Source organism: Polistes fuscatus, unplaced genomic scaffold, assembly GCF_010416935.1.
Source record: "Polistes fuscatus isolate 324 unplaced genomic scaffold, CU_Pfus_HIC Scaffold14, whole genome shotgun sequence".
NCBI lineage: Eukaryota > Metazoa > Arthropoda > Insecta > Hymenoptera > Vespidae > Polistes > Polistes fuscatus.
The window spans coordinates 1,191,288-1,199,328 of record NW_025113042.1 but is presented as its reverse complement, the minus strand read 5'-3'; the positions used below and the strand labels follow the sequence as shown (position 1 = coordinate 1,199,328).

The window sequence follows — 8,041 nt, the reverse complement described above, 5'->3', positions numbered from 1 at the left end:
AGAAGAGTAGGGAAGAGGAAAGGGCCTACAAGAGTGGAGAGAGAAAAGGGTGCAGGAAGAGTAGGATTAACGCATGGAAGGGATACGGAAGGGTGCCAGGTAGTAAGCACAAGAGAGATGGTGGGAGAGACGCGCGTCGCGTTTAAAAAGTGCGAAAGAGATGGAAAACGGTGAGAACCAATCGCTACGCCGAGATTCGATCGGCGTACGACGAACGTGAGTTCATTGGCGTGCACTTACCCCCACCAATCGAAGCTACTCGAGAACGAGCGTGCCGCGCACCACGTCGCATGCGTGGGTGGTGGGGGGGTGAGTTCGTCATTCCGCTCGAAACGTTCGAGCTGTACGGTCGCGTGGGTGCTGCGTCAGAGGAACGAACACGAGTAAACGAATTCTACTTGCTACGAATGAGAAAAAACGATCTACTCCTTCCGATCCTTCGTATTTGTTCTTATTTTGTGCATTTGTTTTGCTTCATAGTTCAACGATGCATCATATTACCACATGATTTTTATGCGATTTCTTTTTTTAAGAAGGGAAAATGAGTCAATTGTTCTTGTTCAATGTCCGAATTGAGTGTCATTTTTATTGATTTATTTCTTTTTATTTTGTTACAAAATCATACTATTGGAACTAGCTGTTTGGAACTCATTCGTTTTAAGAATCCTTTAGATCTAATGAATTTTTAATAAAATTAATATATAAAAATAAAAATATTGATCTATACATCAATCTCCTATTGCACCAACATGAATTCGATTAGCTAAAATCAAGGTGAGGAAAGAGGTGTAGTATTAATGAAAGATCGTAGAGATCGTGCTTCCATCTCTCGGAAGATGCTGCAGGTTTTTTCAATGGACCAGGAATCCCAGCACGTTTGCGTTATCTTCGGTAATAATCTTTGAAAAAGTGTATGATGTATCATTTATGAATTATCTTGTGCAATATCAAAGATAACGTGTTTTTCTACGCGTGTTTAGAGAAAATAATTCCATCGGCTTAGAGTTTCATTTTATCATTTACTCTTATAAAGAACGCACGTAGAAACGTTAGGTATATCTGTTATCTTGATTTCACTATGTTGAAAATTAAACGATCACCTCTCATTCTTATCTAAAATCCTTTTAGCAGCAGGGAGCACACGACACAGCATTTACGTGCACATTCTTATGACTCACGAGTTCGTCTAGACGCTCTTCGGATAAGCATCGTGATACTTTGTTCCATAGTATTCTGTTCCATCAAGTTAGCAACGCTAATCCCAACCTTTCACCTTTATATACGTACGCTTTTTCTTTCCCCGTTTTCTTTTCCTCTTTGAATTGCAAATCATTTCGTTTCACAGACAAAAACTTACACTTTTTAACATTTCGATTTCTCGTTAATAGTCATTTTTTTTCTTTTTTTAACTTCGAATTTGAAAAGAAATTCTTAAAAAGATGGAAACGTTCATTGGAAAGGAATTTCAGGGTTAAATTATTCCACGTATCTCGCGAGATTAAATAAACTTGAGATAAAAATTCATTAACCTTGGGTTCGGGATAAAAAGAATCAAGTTTCTCGCTAACGTATTTTCTCGCAACGAACGAACTGACTAATAGAAAAGGATTAATCGAATAAAGTATAACCAGGTGAAAATGAGCATGTGAAAATAAACACACACACATACAACAGAAAGAGAGAGAGAGAGAGAGACAGACAGACACACATGCACGCACCTGTTGCCAGAAGAAAAGAGAACCCATGAAACTTCCCGTGACTCATTAGCTTTATGGGGTGCTGGAGTATTACGTAGGTCGCGGTTGGTGGGCATATAAAGGGCGGCACAGGGCGTTGTAGAACCTCGCGAGAACGTGGCTTTAGCTTAGCCCGAGGTCCTCGCGGACATTAATATTCCCTTCCCTGAAATATCAGATTGAGAAGAGAAAGAGAAAGGGAGAGAAAGATAAAGAGTGTTATGTATGTGTGTGTGTGTATGTGTGTGTATGCGCTTCTCTCATTCCTTCTTTTCTCTTTCTACCTTTTTATTATAAGGTAGGCCGAAAAAATGAAGGATTTCGGTAGGTCTGGTGGAGCAATAATCTGATTTTGCAAGAATACGCAAGCATGCATATTCCTCTTTTATTCTCTTCCGTGATCTGCAGTACAACCCTCCGTTATCATCCACTTGCTCGTCGTCTCGTTCCAAAGGGAAACACCATAATTGCAGACGTAATGCGTTCTCGGTGCAACGAAGCTTTCTACCTCGGGCTACAATGGTAAAGAACGTTGTAGAAAAAGAAAAATAAGAAGAAGAAGAAGAAGCCAGCTGCGACAATATCTTACATGATACATAAATATATATAAATATATATGAATGTATGTATTTATCTAAATAATTAATCATCCCCATTCGATAAAACTTATCAACATTTCTACCATCGAAGTTACGACAAATTTAATTGAGCAATTAAATTTTATCAACAAAATTTCAACCAAAGTACAATCATCCGTGAAATGTCAAAAGAATTTTCTATTGGATAAAAGTATTATTTTTACGACATGACAAATATTTACCACGAACAATCATCTTCTATTTCGTGGAACCTAATAACACGTTACGAGTGTGAGAAGATGGTTGATGTTCGTTTTCGTTCGGTATTTTCACTTTTTACGTTATTATGGTAGAATTAGGAGAATTAGTAGAGGAAGAAGAATAATAAGAAGAAGAATAAGAACGAATGAATGAATAAATGGGTTCTGACTAGTCAAGGATGAAAACAATTACTCATTTGATTTATGTATCCATGTGTATACGCGCGTGTATAGAGAAAAGCATATAACTTTTGTAAGTTATTTACGTAAAATAGGGTAGTAAGAATAATGGTTTAGCATAAAAAGAAGCTAAGAGTTTGACGTATGCGAATCGTGAGTCACCGCTTTCGGCATTATTTGCTTAACCGATAATGGCGGCAAATTGTTAGCCTGTCAGTCAGGTCAGATGAGAAGCGGAGAACAAGTAGAAAACGAGGCCTACGAGGCTTCAAGTTTGTGTTCCATCGTTTGCGTTCGTTCGTTCGTTCGTTCGTTCCTTCGTTCCAACGTACCATCGTTCCTTCGTTGGTTCGACAAACGAACGCAAACGAATACGACGGCTGGTGGTGCGTGCGAAATTCATGACTGGCTCGAGGCGACCAATCGGAAGGGGGTCGAATCTGCCGATAAAATCTCAATGGCACGTGCAATTTCCAAACCAGCCCAAATTTCCAACGGTTCTTACAATAAGACACCGAGAAAGACAAAGAAAAAAGGAATACAAATAAAAGAGGGTGAGTTGGGGCGGGGGGGAGACACGGTAGAATGGCATTTTGTAATTTAGAGCCGATGCACTCGTGTTAGACCGAATCGTACACGCGATTGTGCTACCACACCGCACATTGGCTTTGAAAATATTATTTTTGCGTTATTTTTATGTTATTTAATTAAAAATTGTAGTAGTCGTACTGCGTATTGTTATTGAATCAATTATTATTTTCTTTTCATACGATAGCAAGAGTTCATATTTTATCGTGTCGTGTTTATATTTAAACGGAAAATAACGTTGAAAAATAATGGACCCGCGCATGTTTTGAAACTCACATCTGTAACTACGAAATATAATAGAATATATGATTTTTTTAAACGTTTAGTTAGCGAAAGTTGCAGTATGTAGGACGTAACGAGAACAGGCTCTCGTATTTTTTTTGTGTTTTTTTTTTATTTTTTTTTATTTTCGACATCGCGCGCATAGCATGTTCGCGAAACTGAAAAATAAATCTTTGAAGCCGGAAAAAAATAAAAACATAAAAGAGAAATGATAGGAAAAGAGGAAATGAAAAATATCACCTTCCAACGCACAGGCAGACCGCTCGTAAACGTGTCGACGAGTTTTTTCCTCGTGCCTTGCTAAAATGTTCGAGAGAGAATGAAAGAGAGAGAGAGAGAGAGAGAATATCGTGGGGTGGCAAACTCCGGGACCAATAAATGCCTACTATCGAGAGATATGTACGTTGAATGAAAAAAAAAATGCCCACTCTGATCGATATTTCATTTGCCTGGGATTTCTACAAAATTCTAATTTCATCGGAATGACTTTGATCAACAAAAAGAAAAATATTTTCTACCGAGTAATTCGAACTGTTTTAATCCTTTTTATCGTAAAAAGAAGGGGTCGATTTGTTATTTTCAAAAAAGAACTATACATCATTTTCTTTCTTTTTTTTTGTTTAATCATATGTTCGCTTTTTCCTTCAGTCGATAGTTAAAAAAAAAGAAAAGAAAAATTTTAATAAACTCGTCTCGCGTAGAAGTAATTTTCGTTTAATATATTTTGTTTCTTTTGTTTTTCTTTATCTTTTATCTCTGCGAAATATTTAAAAGAAATGAAAATAGAAAAAGTAAAATTAAACTAGACAAACTGTTAATTGTATTCGACAGAAAGAATTTAGTTAACTATGCGAGTAATGGGACCACAATGAAAGGAAAGAGAGGTATCCTAAATAATGGAACGTAAGATCGATTAAATTCCAAGCGTGTCGTAAATTCGTGCCGAAAGGGAGCCCGTAAAAAGGGGTCATTTTGAGGTTACCAGGAAGACCCGAGCATTCGGATGTTTAAAATCGGTTTTACGAGAAAAGGATTCGAAGTAACCAAAATGATCATTACCCTTCCTCCGGGGGATCTTGGTCAAGGGGTTACTGTGTCATTTAAGGGTTACATCTAAATAGGGAAAGAAAAAAGGGTTTGGTCGGTCACGCATTTTTCGGCTTTTGAGATATTCTTATACGGAATAATAGAATAGAGTGATTCCTTGTAAACATAAAAGAAAATTTAGCACAGGTAATGATTACATCATTATAACATTATATTACATCGTATAAATCATTTCTTTTACATTATTAATAAATATATATATACGTGAAATATACACACGCGAATAAAATACATGAAATAAAATAAAAAATAAAACTTAAGTATTTATATATATATATTTAAAATATTAATATTATTGTATATAAGAAGAAATATTAAACGTTATATTTTAAAAATGTTTATTTGAAAAATTACATTGAAAAATTTGGTTACAGTTGTCGACTATTTGATTGAATAGAGACAGCAACAGAATACGTCTGCGTTGCAGGAAATCTAACCATTTCCGTATAACAAGGAAGAAGAACATTTGTAAGAAAACGAAAGCAAGAATGAGAGCAAGAGAGAGAGAAAGAGAGAGACAGAGAGAGGATAGCACTTTTCATGGCAACACAAACCTTTTGAAGAATCCCATCGATATTTATAGAGGTAAATTTTGTCGAAACAATGAATGAAGAAGATCCATGGGGCTATTACGTCTGAAGGTTTACCTCTTTGATTAGGGTTAAACCGTAGAACGCAATCGTTCAACCTTGGAGGATATTTTCTGAAGCCGTTGCAAAGGGATAGGTTTGAATTGGTCTGTAATAGACATCTGTGTTCATCGTTTTTACAAAAGGACGATCGAGAAGAAGAATCCTTTGGTTTGAATTTCGTGACAAATTCTTTGAGTTGTCCTCAGGTCAACTGATTTTCTAATAAAACTTTCGTGTTTCATTTTCAAGGTAAGATTTTCATCCAAGATTTTCCATCCACAAGTTGTTTCTTCACCGATCAATCGAAAACGAAAAGAGAAAGACAAAATTGACTATATTTTAAAAAATACGTGTTAATTTTCGTGAGTAATGAAACCGTAAATGTAAAGTAAATCGAAACTGTAATGAAACGTAAATCGAATTGAACGTTAAAAGAATTAAAAGCAACGTCAAACTAATCGATAAGGAAAGTAGATAATATTTGTTGGAAATATATTCCTAAACGGAATCGAGCTTTGAAAAATGAGGAAATTTCCTGGGTAAGACAACATTTAGTATTTTATTTTTCTATCTGTTAGAAAGAAGTGAAACGAAATAGTCAAGGATAGCGGGCCTAGCACGTTTCAAGGGGTTGGAACAAGACACAGTATGTTGTAGGAAGGAGTATAATAAAGCCGTAAAAAAAAAAAAAAATGTACACGCTCCTCAAGGTTACGTAAGACAAGCGAAAACAAAAAAGAGTAAAATACAGAAAGAAGAAGAAGAAGAAGAAGAAAAAAGGGGAAGAAGAAGGGTCAAGCTGTAAGGTTTTTGTAAGGGTTATAAAAGGGTAAAGGAATGGGTTTTCGTAAAAAAGGATGAAAGAGTTTCTCTTTTCTTTTACCTTTCTTTTTTCTTCTTTTTTTCTCAATCGTGTAAATAGAAAAAAAGGATGAGGAAGAAATCGTAAAAAAGTTCGACAGAAAGGATTGGTCATTCGTGTGCTTTTTTAACAATATTTTTCTAACCATTGTTCCTTTATTTTTTTTTGTTTTCGTCAATCGTAAATATCAACGGCACGCCGGACGTCATCGGGAGAAATTTTTTCTTTTGTCAGGCTTTTACATTTTTTTTCTTTTCTTTATTTCTTTTTTTTTTTTTTAACCGGTTGAAAAAGAGAATTTAGAAAGAGAGAAATTCGTCGAGTCGGAAGGAAGGAGAAAGAGGAAAGAGTTGCTTACTGCAATCGTCAAAGGGTTGCACGTGTTTACCCTTTAGCTAGAAAACCAAAAACTACGGGGAAACTAATGCAAGACTATAGAAAGGATTGAGAAACCAGCATGTAATCGATACTTCCGTAAACCCTTTTATAGGTGATTAACGTTTTTATAGTTATCAAACCCTGTCGCTAAGCTTTTCTCATCAAATTTACCTCTTTCTTCACCCTTTACATCGTTTTTTTTTCATGCGGTAAGCCTTTCGGAGAAGAGTTATAGCAAGTTTAGCCCTTTTTTTTTTCTTTTGCCTTTGCTACCGCACGAAAGGATTGCTACTCGTTGTCGCGTGTCTCGACAAAAGTTAGGAAAAGGGATAGGATTGGAAAAGTTTGAATTGGAGAAAGAGTTGAAAGAGTCGTAGGCGTTGTCCGTAACGGCGGCAAAATTCGAATTTCTCTACAATCGATTAAAATGGAATATTCAAAGTGTATTTCACGATCATTTTTCACGATCCAATTTTAAATGTTCCCCTTATTTAAACAGCCAATTTTTATGGAAATAAAATACAATAGAAATGTCGAATATTTTCTATACCATTTTTTTTAACGTTTAACACTACGAATATTTGAGATCAACATTTATGATAAATTTAGATAAAAATATAATATCATTAATAATTCCAAATAATATTATATATATATATTCCTACATTATTTTATTACTCCTAATATATATTCCCTTAATATTAATTTGTCAAATTTATAAATTAAAAATTCAATAAAAATAAATGATTCAAGTAAAAAAATTAGAAATAAAATAAATCAATAAAATGTGTAATGAATATTTCAAGTACATAAATCCGCATAATATTTGCTCAGTCTTTTGAAAAAGTACAAGGACATATATATACACATATGATATAAAAAAAAGGGAAAAAAAGGGATGAAAGAAGAAATCGTTGCCGCAATGAACGCAAACTGGACTCGATGCCGTAGCAGTATCGCGTTGCGGCACACGTCCAATCGAGTTAGCTTATTCGTTTGAGAAAAATTTGTCCTCTTGTAAACGTCTCTCTCTCTCTCTCTCTTTCTATCTATGTATATATCTATCTATCTTTTTCCCTTTCCCATCATCCTTTTCAATTTGCACTTCGTTTGCTTCAGATCGGGTTGCCCTCTTTTTCGGCACGCGCAGCCGTGCGAACAAGAGAAAGGAAGAAGACGAATTCGTACCCCTCGTACCACCGATGCCGATTTTATAACAGATATACGAGTCGACGTCACGAGCCAAGCTCAATTTACTTAAGTATTATAGAAATAAGTATAATAATATATGCATACATATCTCGAAAATTCCAACTAAATCTCATCGACATCTTTTTTTCGGATTATCTTTCCTTCTCTTCTCTTCTATCCTTTCGATATTCTTTTAATTCTTTTTGATTTCTTTTTGTTTTGTTTCGTTTTTATTATCTGATACTTG

At 35.2% G+C, this 8,041-nt stretch overlaps 1 long non-coding RNA gene across 1 annotated transcript; it reads left to right on the top strand.

The window, feature by feature from the left end:
• Window positions 1-317: 317 nt before the first annotated feature.
• Window positions 318-2,279, top strand: LOC122514172. The gene is made up of 2 exons (XR_006302975.1): window positions 318-383; window positions 2,145-2,279. It is a non-coding gene; the product is annotated as an uncharacterized LOC122514172 (long non-coding RNA).
• Window positions 2,280-8,041: the final 5,762 nt, after the last annotated feature.